At 36.9% G+C, this 10,451-nt stretch overlaps 1 non-coding gene across 1 annotated transcript; it reads left to right on the forward strand.

Annotated features, from left to right (window-relative positions):
• The first annotated feature begins 10,097 nt into the window (after positions 1-10,097).
• Positions 10,098-10,213, forward strand: LOC142872803 (U5 spliceosomal RNA). Its single transcript, XR_012920889.1, has one exon. It is a non-coding gene; the product is annotated as a U5 spliceosomal RNA (small nuclear RNA).
• Positions 10,214-10,451: the final 238 nt, after the last annotated feature.

Below are 10,451 nucleotides of genomic sequence, written 5' to 3' on the forward strand. Positions count from 1 at the left end.
TCTTACACGTTGCTGATGAGAGTACAAAATGGTAATGACCACTGTGGAAAACAAGTTGGCAGTTTCCTATAAAGGTAAACACATGCTTACTATGAAACCATCATTTCTGCTCCTTAGTATTTTCCTCAGAGAAATAGAAAAATATGTCCTCAAAAAAGAATTGTACACTGATATTTATAGCATTTTTAGTCATAATAGACAAAACTAGAAATCAACCAAATGTCTATCAAAAGGTGAATAAATAAATGAATTGTGGCATGCTCATATGATAGAATAGTACTCATCAATGAAAGGCTTAAATTACTGGTACGTGAAACAATACAGTTGAATCTCAAAAATGAAACTTAATACAAAAGAGTGCATGCTGTATAGGTTCATTTTCACGAAGTCATAAAAAAGACAAACCTAATTTACAGAGATAGAAATCATTGATTTCCATCTGAAATAGAATCACTGATTTCAGATCACTCAAATCACTGGTCTGAAACCACAGATCACTGATTGCCTGGGGTGAGAAGGCAAAGGGGTTTGACTATAAGGGGGCACAAGGTAAATTTCCAGGGTAGGCCGGGCGCAGTGGCTCACGCCTGTAATCCTAGCTCTTGGGAGGACAAGGAGGGCGGATTGCTCAAGGTCAGGAGTTCAAAACCAGCCTGAGCAAGAGCGAGACCCCGTCTCTACTATAAATAGAAAGAAATTAATTGGCCAACTGATATATATATAAAAAATTAGCCGGGCATGGTGGCTCATGCCTGTAGTCCCAGCTACTCGGGAGGCTGAGGCAGAAGGATCGCTCGAGCCCAGGAGTTTGAGGTTGCTGTGAGCTAGGCTGACGCCACGGCACTCACTCTAACCTGGACAACAAAGCAAGACTCTGTCTCAAAAAAAAAAAAAAAATTTCCAGGGTAATGAAAGCATTCCAGGTCTTGAATGGGTTGGTAGTATGCATTTGAAAGTACATATACTTTTCAAAACTCTTTGAATTATATACTTAAAATATATGCATTTTACTTTACATAAATTACTTTTCAATAAAGTTGATTTTTAAAATAAAGTGAAATTTCTGAATGAGAAAAGTGATGAGTGAAAATTCATCTATCTCAAGAGCAGTAATTTAAATGGGAAAGATGATGCCTGATGGATGTAGCCAATTAATTTAATATTTTGAGAATATAGTTTGAGATTCATGTTGTTGGTGAACAGTTATGAATTGAACACATGATGCTCTGTAAACCTGAGCTAGCAGTTTACAAAAGTAAGTAATCCTTAGTTTATAGGCAATTAGCAATTAGGCTTAGAGTATAATTGCTGTTGCTATATTTGTAGTCAAGTGAAATTGTAGTATGATTAAACTAATTGAAAAGTGTAAAAAAATCTGTTGTGTAAACTCTATTTAAGGATCACTTTCCATGTGGAAGAAAGATATTAGCAAGATTAAATTGAAACTACAAAAAGAATTCTACTTATTTTGAAGATGCTTGACCATCACCAAGCTACTAAAATTATACTAGAAGTTCCATCTACCACTCAGCCATGGGCCCTGTGGCTTACCAAAGCTAAAAATGTCTTAGTCAGAAAGAAGCATATGCCTCTCAGATACTAGTTAACATTCCCAAGAACTTTGCTGAAAGGTTGACCTTCGAAGCCACTGCTACATTCAGATATGAGTATCTGGGGTGTTTATTCAGACAAATTTGCATGTTTGTTTTAGGCAAAGTCGCTGTTACTGCTCAGACCCTGATCATTTTTACAGAGCCATTCCAATGGTTTCCTAAATTAGAATAGTCTCCATACAGTATCAGAATCATCGCTCTAAAACACAAACATGGTCATGCCAACTTTAGCTAACTTCCTCATTGTGTATAGAAGAGTCCCAAACTCCTGGCATAGCATGCATGGCTCCTTTCATTGCAGTGTCAGACAAATCTTACCAGTTTCATCTCCCACCACACTCCTTTTAATCAACTCTTCAGCCACTCTGAATTCCTCACCATTTGCCAATTATGCCATGTTCACACATAAATCACTTACTATTCCCAAAACTCCACAAATGCTTGGAAAATGCTTATTCATCATCCAGATCTGGATCAAAAATAATCTTCTTTGTGAACATTTTCTAACTCCCTCAAGAAGAATATTTCCTTCTTTTCAGCTGCTACCTCACTTCATGTAATACCCCCATTATAACATTTATGTCATCTTAATCAGATTGAATGTTAATATGTAGACTGAACTATCAGGCTTTGATTGGCTTAAGGCCAGATATTGTGCCTTATTTAACATTAACTTTTTCTCAGTACAATGCATAGTACATAACATTGGGTAGCAACTGAGTAAGTGTTTGCTGAATAATGAATGCCTGATCAGATATACATCTCCTCCCTTCAGGGATCAGAAGTGTGGACTTGAACTTTCTCCGCACACCAAAGACTTCCCTTTCTCTGGAAGAGAGAGTAGGCAGAGTGTCCCTCCAAAGGGGCCCCTATCCTCTGTCAGTTTCCAGGGATCTTTGTGTGACAAGATACACAATCTCATGTTTGGAAAACCATTTCATTCTTATAGCTACTGCAATAGTGAACTATTATGGAGATGATTTTGATCAGACTTCATCCTAGAAAAAATTATAAGATTTATAAATCAAAATTTTTTTGATCAGTAAAAAACTTTTCTGATCAAAACTTTTTTGATCCTAATTTCATGAGGATTCTAATATCCAAAAGTAGATGGTCTCCAAAATAATCATGGGTACCTTTCAGATACTGAAGAATAATATATTGATATATTTGGAAACTCTGGTTACTAAGGAGAAAACAGACCAGAAGGCAAGTGCTGTAATGTCTAGTGAATTAAAGAGGTGGGTAAAGAAACTTTTAAAAACACATGTAGCCTATAAATATATATAGCTACAATGTACTCCTAATTAAAAAAATAAAATTTAAAAAACACAAGAAATTTGAAGCTGTCCAATGCCAATGTCAATAAAAGGAAATTTAAAAAATGAGGTTGATTCCCTTGCATCATCAAAAATAGAGGTGAAATTGCACAATTTAAGTAAATTTTTATGCTGCTCTGAAAGCAGAGAGCACTGCCTTGCACATCACAAATATGCTGTTAATGGACAGAATATATATCTGGCAATTCAGAGAGAAAAAATAACATGGGGTTATACATCTCTGGTTTCCCTACTATGCCAAAGCATCTTCAAACATGAAGAGAGCTGCATATGGGACACCCTGCTCCTTTTCCCAAGCCTGACATTGTTTCAGTTCTTACTTGGGAACACATCCAAGGCCTGGAGCACAAGGATGTTCTGTCCGTGATTGAAAATAAAACACTTTTATTATAAAAATCGAAAAACAGCTGGAGGAGGGAAACTTATCCTACTCATTGGCACTTCTATAAATGCACAAAAGACTACATTGTGCTGTACCCAGTAATTATTATTAAGCATTTGTATAGAACTTTATATTTACAAAGTGCTTTGTAGTCCTTTATATTATTATTCCTCACAGCAGCCTTATGAGGTAGGTTGGTATTGTTAAATCTATTTTACCCCACTTCAGGAGGTCCCTCTTTCAAGTACTTTGAAATAAACCTTGAAGAATCAAAACCCTTCAGAGTGTCTGGAAGAACAAGGTAAAAAAGAAACCCCATGGTGAAAGTTTGTGTTAAAAAAGAAATCCCAAAGGGAGTCTGTGTGCTGGAGAAGGAGATCAGAGACCTAAAAGGAAGCTGGAAAATGCATTGATTTGATTTGAAATAATGGGCAGCCTGAATATAGTGAGATTCTTGGATTAAGCTGGGTACGGGGCCTGTTTTCTTCCTGGTTTCTCTAGAAACCCTGTTTCATGTATTGATAAATTGTGGATAAGACAAATATTTTTTTGCATGGTATCCAGGTAAGATTGGTGAATGCCTTCATCTTCATTTTCTATGGTTCTATATCATATCACATATGATGATAAATGAGGAAATGCAATACAATTAGTCACTGGGTTCTGTTATGTATCCAAACATGAACTGAGCAGCACACAAGAAAAACTTTTTAAATTTTTCCATAACCTTGGAAGGTAAACTTTACTTTTGTTCCATTTTAAAAGTAATTCATATTTGTATGGGAAAATTTGGAGAATAAACACAAGCTTGAAAAATTGGAAAATTTCATCAATACTCCCAACACCCAAGGCAATCACTATTCAAAATTTCATATTTTCTTCACATATTTTTCTAAGCATATTTTTATATTATTCTGATTCTATAATGCATATAATTTCATACACTTTTTTATTCAACATTTTAACATAAGCATTTTTCTATGTTCTGTGTAACAAATACTTATGGCCTGCAGCTCTTTTAAACCTAGAGAAATTTACTGAGTCCTAGAAAGCACAAACATTTTAGTATTATCCTAACATAGCATTACCTTAAAACTAGCATTCCTTTTTAAATTATGATATAATGAACTTCCCCTATAATGGCAGAAACTGTCATGATTTTCATGAAAAGGATCATCAGTTTCACAGCTTTAAATACCACATACATATTAACTCCAAAATCATATGTATATCCAACTTCCCACGCATCCTTTTCATTTGAATGTTTAACGGGCATCTCAAATCTAAAATAGCCAAACCTAAACTCCTTTTTATGTTATTTTTATTTTTGTACATTTTCATAGGGTATGTGTGGTATTTTGTTACAGGCATATAATATATGATTAAGTCAAGGCATTTAGGGTATTCATCACCTTGAGTAATTATCATTTCTATATGCTGGGAATATTTCAAGTCTTTTCTTCTATCTATTTTAACTATACAATATATTGTGGTTAACTATAGTCATGCTACTCTGATTTTGATCAGTAGATCTATTCCTTGTGTTTACCTGTATATTTGTAGCCATTAACCAACCTCTCTTCATCCCCTCTCCCAGTACACCTTCCCAGGCTTTGGACCATCATTCTACTCTGTACCTTCATGAGATCAACTATTTAGCTCCCACATATAAGTGAGAACATGTGATACTTGCTTTTCTCTGCCTGGCTTATTTCACTTAATGTAATGTACTCCAGCTCTAGCCATATTTCTACAAATGACAGGATTTTATTCTTTTTTATGGCTGAGTAGTATTCCATTGTATATACATTCAACATTTACCCATTCATTTGATGAGCACTTAGGCACATTTGCTATTATGAATCATGCTGCAATAAACATGGGGGCTCAGGTATCCCTTTGAGATAATGATTTTTTTCCCTTTGGATAAATACCCTAGAGTAAGATTGCTGGATCCTTTAGTAATTCCATTTTTAGTTTTTTTAAGAAATATCCATGCTGTTTTCCATAATGGTATACTAATTTACATTCCCAACAACAGTGCATAAGACTTTGCTTTTCTTCACATCCCCATTAGTATCTGTTTTTTTGTATCTTTTTAATAATAGCCTTTGTAACTGAGATAAAATGTTACCTTATTGTGGTTTGATTTGCATTTCCCTAATGATTAGTGATACTGAGCATTTTTGTAATACCTTTTGGCTGTTTGTATTTCTGCTTTTGAGAAATGTTTATTCATGTCCTTTGCACACTTTTTAATGGGATTATTAGGCTTTTTGCTGTTGAGTTATTTGAGTTCCTTATATTTTCTGGATATTAGTCCCTTGTCAAATATTTTCTTCCATTCAACAGATTGTCTCTCCACTCTGTTGATTGTTTCCTTTGCTGTGTAAATATTTTTAGTTTAATATAGACCCTTTTGTCTTTGTTTGTTTCTGTTGCCTCTACTTTTGAGGTCTCAGCCATAAAATCTTTTTCTAGACCAATGTCCTAGGGTGTTCCTCCTATGTTTTCTTCTATTAGCTTTATAATTGTGAGTCTTACATTAGCTCTTTAATCCATTGGAGTAGACTTTTGTATATGGTGAGACATAAGGGTCTAGCTTCATTCCTATGCATATGGATATCCAATTTTCACACCATCATCTTTTAAAGGGGATGTTCCTCTTGGGGTTGATTTATAGTTGCATTCCTTTGTGTTCTGAGAAGATACTTAGTATGATATTGAGTTTTTAAATTTGTTGAGAGTTGTTTTGTGGTCTAACATATGATCTATCCTGGAGAATGTTCCATGTGCTGATAAGAAGAATGTGTATTCTACAGCTGTTGTATAAAATGTTTTATAAAAGTCTGTTATGTCCATATGGTCTAAAGTGTAGTTTAAATCCAATGTTTCTTTTTTGACTTCTATCTAGATGATCTATTCAATGCTGAGAGTGAAATATTGAAGTCCTCATATTATTGTATTAAAGTTTATCTCTCCCTTTAGATCTAATAATATTTGCTTTATATATCTTGGTGCTCTAGTGTTGGATGTATATATATTTAGAATTGTTATAGCCTCCTGTTGAATTGATTCCTTAATCTTTATATAGTGACCTTCTTTGTCTCTTCTTACCATTGTTTTTTATTGAAAAATATGTTTTATATCATATCATTATAGCTACTGCTGCTCACTTATGTGTGTCTTCAGAGGTGAAATGAGTTTCTTGTAGGCAGCACATAGTTGAGTCATGTTTTTAAGTCTATTCAGCCAGCCTATATCTTTCAAGTGGAAAATTTAATCCATTTACATTCAAGGTCATTATTGATAGGTGAGAACTTATTCCTGTCATTTTGTTATTTGTTTTCTGGTTGTTTCATATATCCATTGTTCCTTTCTTTCTCTCTTGTTTTCATCATTGCAGTTTAGTGGGCTTTTACAGGTGTAACATTTAAGTCTTTTCTAGTCCTCATTTTTTCTAACAGTGAGTTTTATACTTTTGTGTGTTTTCATGATGGTAAATGTCATCCTTTCACTTCTAGGTATAAGACTACATCAAACATTCCTCATAGGACCAGTCTAATGATGATGAATTCCCTAGTTTTTGCTTGTCTGGAAAAGACTTTATTTCTCCTTTTTTATGAATGATAACTTTTCTGAGTATAGTGTTCTTGGCTTGAAGGTTTTTTCCAGCACCTTGACTAAATCATTCTATTCTCTCCTGGCTTATAAGGTTACTGCTGAGAAATCTACTAGTAGTCTGATGGGGTTTCTGTTATATGTCACTAGACCCTTTTCTCTTGCTGTTTTTAGAATTCTCACTTTTTCTTTGACTTTTGGCAGTTTGACTATAATGCACAATGGAGTAGTTCTTTTAGGATTTGATCTATTTGAAGATCTGTGAAATTCCTGTATCTGGATGTTTAAATCTCTTGTTAAACTTGAGAAGCTTTCAGCTATTATTTTGTTATTTTTTTCTATGCCTTTGATCTTCCCCTCATCTTCTGGAATACCCAAAATCCATATATTTTGTCAGTTTGTGGTGTCTCATATGTCATGTATGCTTTGTTCATTCTTTTTAATCTTTTGTCTTTTTTTTTTTTTTTTTGTCTGAGTAGATTATTTCAAAAGACCTGTCTTCAAGTTCTGAGATTCTTTCTACTGCTTGGTCTAGTCTATTGTTGAAGCTCTCAAAATAATTTTTTATGTCCTTCATTGAATTCTTCAGTTTTAGGATTTCTGTTTGTTTTTTGTTTTGTTTGGTTTTGTTTTGTTTTTTTTTTTAATAATATTTTTCTCTCTGGTGAATTTCCCATTCATATCTTGAATTATATTTCCGATTTCTTTGTTTTGTTTATCTGTGATCTCTTATATCTCATTGAACCTCTTGAATATAATTATTTTTAATTCTTTTTCTGTGATATCATAAGCTTGTTTTTCATTGGAATCTGTTGATTGATATTTTTTGTTCCTCTGGAGGTTTCATATTTCCTTGTTTTTTTCATGTTTCTGGTGTCCTTACATTGATATCTGTGCATCTGGTGTATCATAATAGTTGCTTCTTCAAATTTTTTGGATTGGCTTTCACAGGGAAAGACTTTTTCCTATAGCTGTATTTACAGTGTTGATTCAGTAGGACACTTTAGCTTTGATTCTGCGTGTGTGTATTAGTGTGGTTTCTGTATGATTTCTTCTGCTATAAACTGTCAGTGGTGTTTGTAATTTCCTCAGTGGCTTAGGCTGTGGTTGTTAGTGGAGGCTGTGGTGAAGTTTTGCTGGGGATGGGGACATCAGGTGCCCCAGTCCTTGGGTCCCAGTGGTGCAGTAGCAGACCAAGCATGCCTGTGCCTCAGCCCCAGGGCAGTGAATGTTGGTACCAATGTTAGCAGGCACCGGTGTTAATGGATCAAAACAGGCTGATTCTTGAGCCTCCAGATGGCTTGCTTGGTTGCCAGGAATGTCAGCAGCAGGCCAGGTTGGTGGGTGGGTCCTCGGTTCCCTGGATAGCATGTGTGGCATGAGAATGGCAATAATACTGGCAGGACAACTTTTAGGCTACAAAGCACCATGCATTGATGCTAGCAGTGACTGTGATGGGTTGATGGGTTGCATGGGCCAGTCCCCAAACCCCCAGGTGATGTATACAGGTGGATGCTGGCGGTGGCAGTAGCAAGAGGTTGAATGGGCCTGTCCCCAGACCTCTGGGAGGAGTGCACAAATGCCAGTGGTGTTAGATAAGTGGGGCATTCACCAAAGCCCTAGTGGTATCCTTGGGCACAGGAAGGGCAGTGCCAGACTGGGCAGTTTTATGTCTAGTTCTCCTGGTGGTGTGTTCTGTGCTACAACAGCAGTGGCAATGGGCAGGGGGAACCTGTCCTCAGGGCACATGCAAGTATACTTCAGTCCTACTGCTGGTGGGGGGGAGTGGAGGTGCTGACAGTGGCTGCAGCCATAGGCAGGCAGCTCTCAGTCTCTGGAGGGCACACACTTCAGCCTATGATAGCAAGGGCAGTGATAACAGCAAAGAAAATCAGTCCTCAGGACATATGAAAGTGTATGGCAATGGCCCTGCTTTGGGGGTACAGAGTTGTGCCTGTGGCAGCCTTCCCTGGTAGGCAGTTCTCAGGCTCTAAGGAGTATGCACTCTGGCTCCCTTTGTCTGAGGGCCAGCTTCCCCAGTGCATTGTACTGCTTATTCCCCAGGGTGCAGGACACTGTGTGTGCTAGAATGCTAGGGCCCCTGCAACCCTGCTGGGTCTGACCAGTGTCATGCTTCTGCAGCCCTCCAGGTGGATGTGAGAGGGACGCCAGTGGGGCTTGAGGGATGTGGAGATGCAGGGACTGTTGGTCCCTAGGGCAGGATGCAGTCTGGTGGGGAGGCTGAGATCTCAAAATGACACTGTGCTGCCACTGCTTAGGATTTGAGGGGTCTACATAGGACCTGTTGTGAGATTTCTCTCTGGAGAAGTGCTGTTACACAGTCTCCAGGCAGGTCCCTATGCTATTCCTAGGGCCCATGAGCTATTCTCCTGTGGCTAGAGTTGCAGGAGTTCACAGTGGAAATGTTTCTGCCTTGCCTCTTTAATACTATCCTCAATCTAGCAGCCAATGCAATCCTGTTAAAACCTATCAGAAGACATTCTTCCTTGCTCAAAACTTTGCAGTGGCTTTCCATTTCTTTCCCAGCATAGACTTACAAGGAGCCATGTGATCTGCCCCCGACATTCACATTCTTTCTCTCTCAGACCTCCTCTCTAACTACTATACAGAGTGTCCAATCTACTCCAGCCACACGGGACTCCTCCTATGAACGCCAGGTACCCTCCTGCCTTTGTACTTTTTCATTTCTTTCCCCCATCCGAGATGTTCTTCCTCCAAATAGTCACACAGTTCCCTCCCATATCTATTCTTTACTCCATGAGGTGTCCTAGTCATTTCATCTAAACTTTAACAGCTACTTCCACCAGTGAACCATCTAGCTCCTCCCCTACTTTTTTTGTTTCTTTAGTACTTTAATTTCAGATTAACATACCACATATATTTCTTATTTATCCTGCTTAATACATATCTTTCCCCCACTAGAATGTAAGCGAGGATGTTACAAGACTATAAGGGTGTGGATTTTTGTCTGTTTAATTTGCTGCTATATTCTGGAACCTGAAACAATATCTAATATACAGAGTGTACCAGATAAATAGTTGTTGAATAAACAAACTTCTAAAATAGAGTATGCAGAAATCTCTTTTAACAGACATAGCTCATTTAAAAATTAGGGTACACATACTCTGGTTTCTCTTCAGATCGTATAAATCTTTCGCCTTTTACTAAAGATTTCCGTGGAGAGGAACAATTCTGAGTTTTATACCAATTTTTTGAGGTCTTGCTTTAGCAAGACTCCAAAATAAAAAAAAATAAAAAAAAATTAGTGTACAATACAAAGAGTTAAGTAAAAGATATTTAGAGATAAAGCAAAGTAAAGTGGCCTGTACAATGATAAGATGCCCACAAGGGCCACTTGCCAAAGAACATAGCTCTTCATCTTAGGAAGAAGTCATTAATATTCAAGGTCAACATTTTTGATATAAGGTTAGGTCCTAATAATGGAGCCCTTCTTGCATCGTCAGTAGTAACGTG

This window comes from Microcebus murinus, chromosome 8, assembly GCF_040939455.1.
Source record: "Microcebus murinus isolate Inina chromosome 8, M.murinus_Inina_mat1.0, whole genome shotgun sequence".
Taxonomy (NCBI): domain Eukaryota; kingdom Metazoa; phylum Chordata; class Mammalia; order Primates; family Cheirogaleidae; genus Microcebus; species Microcebus murinus.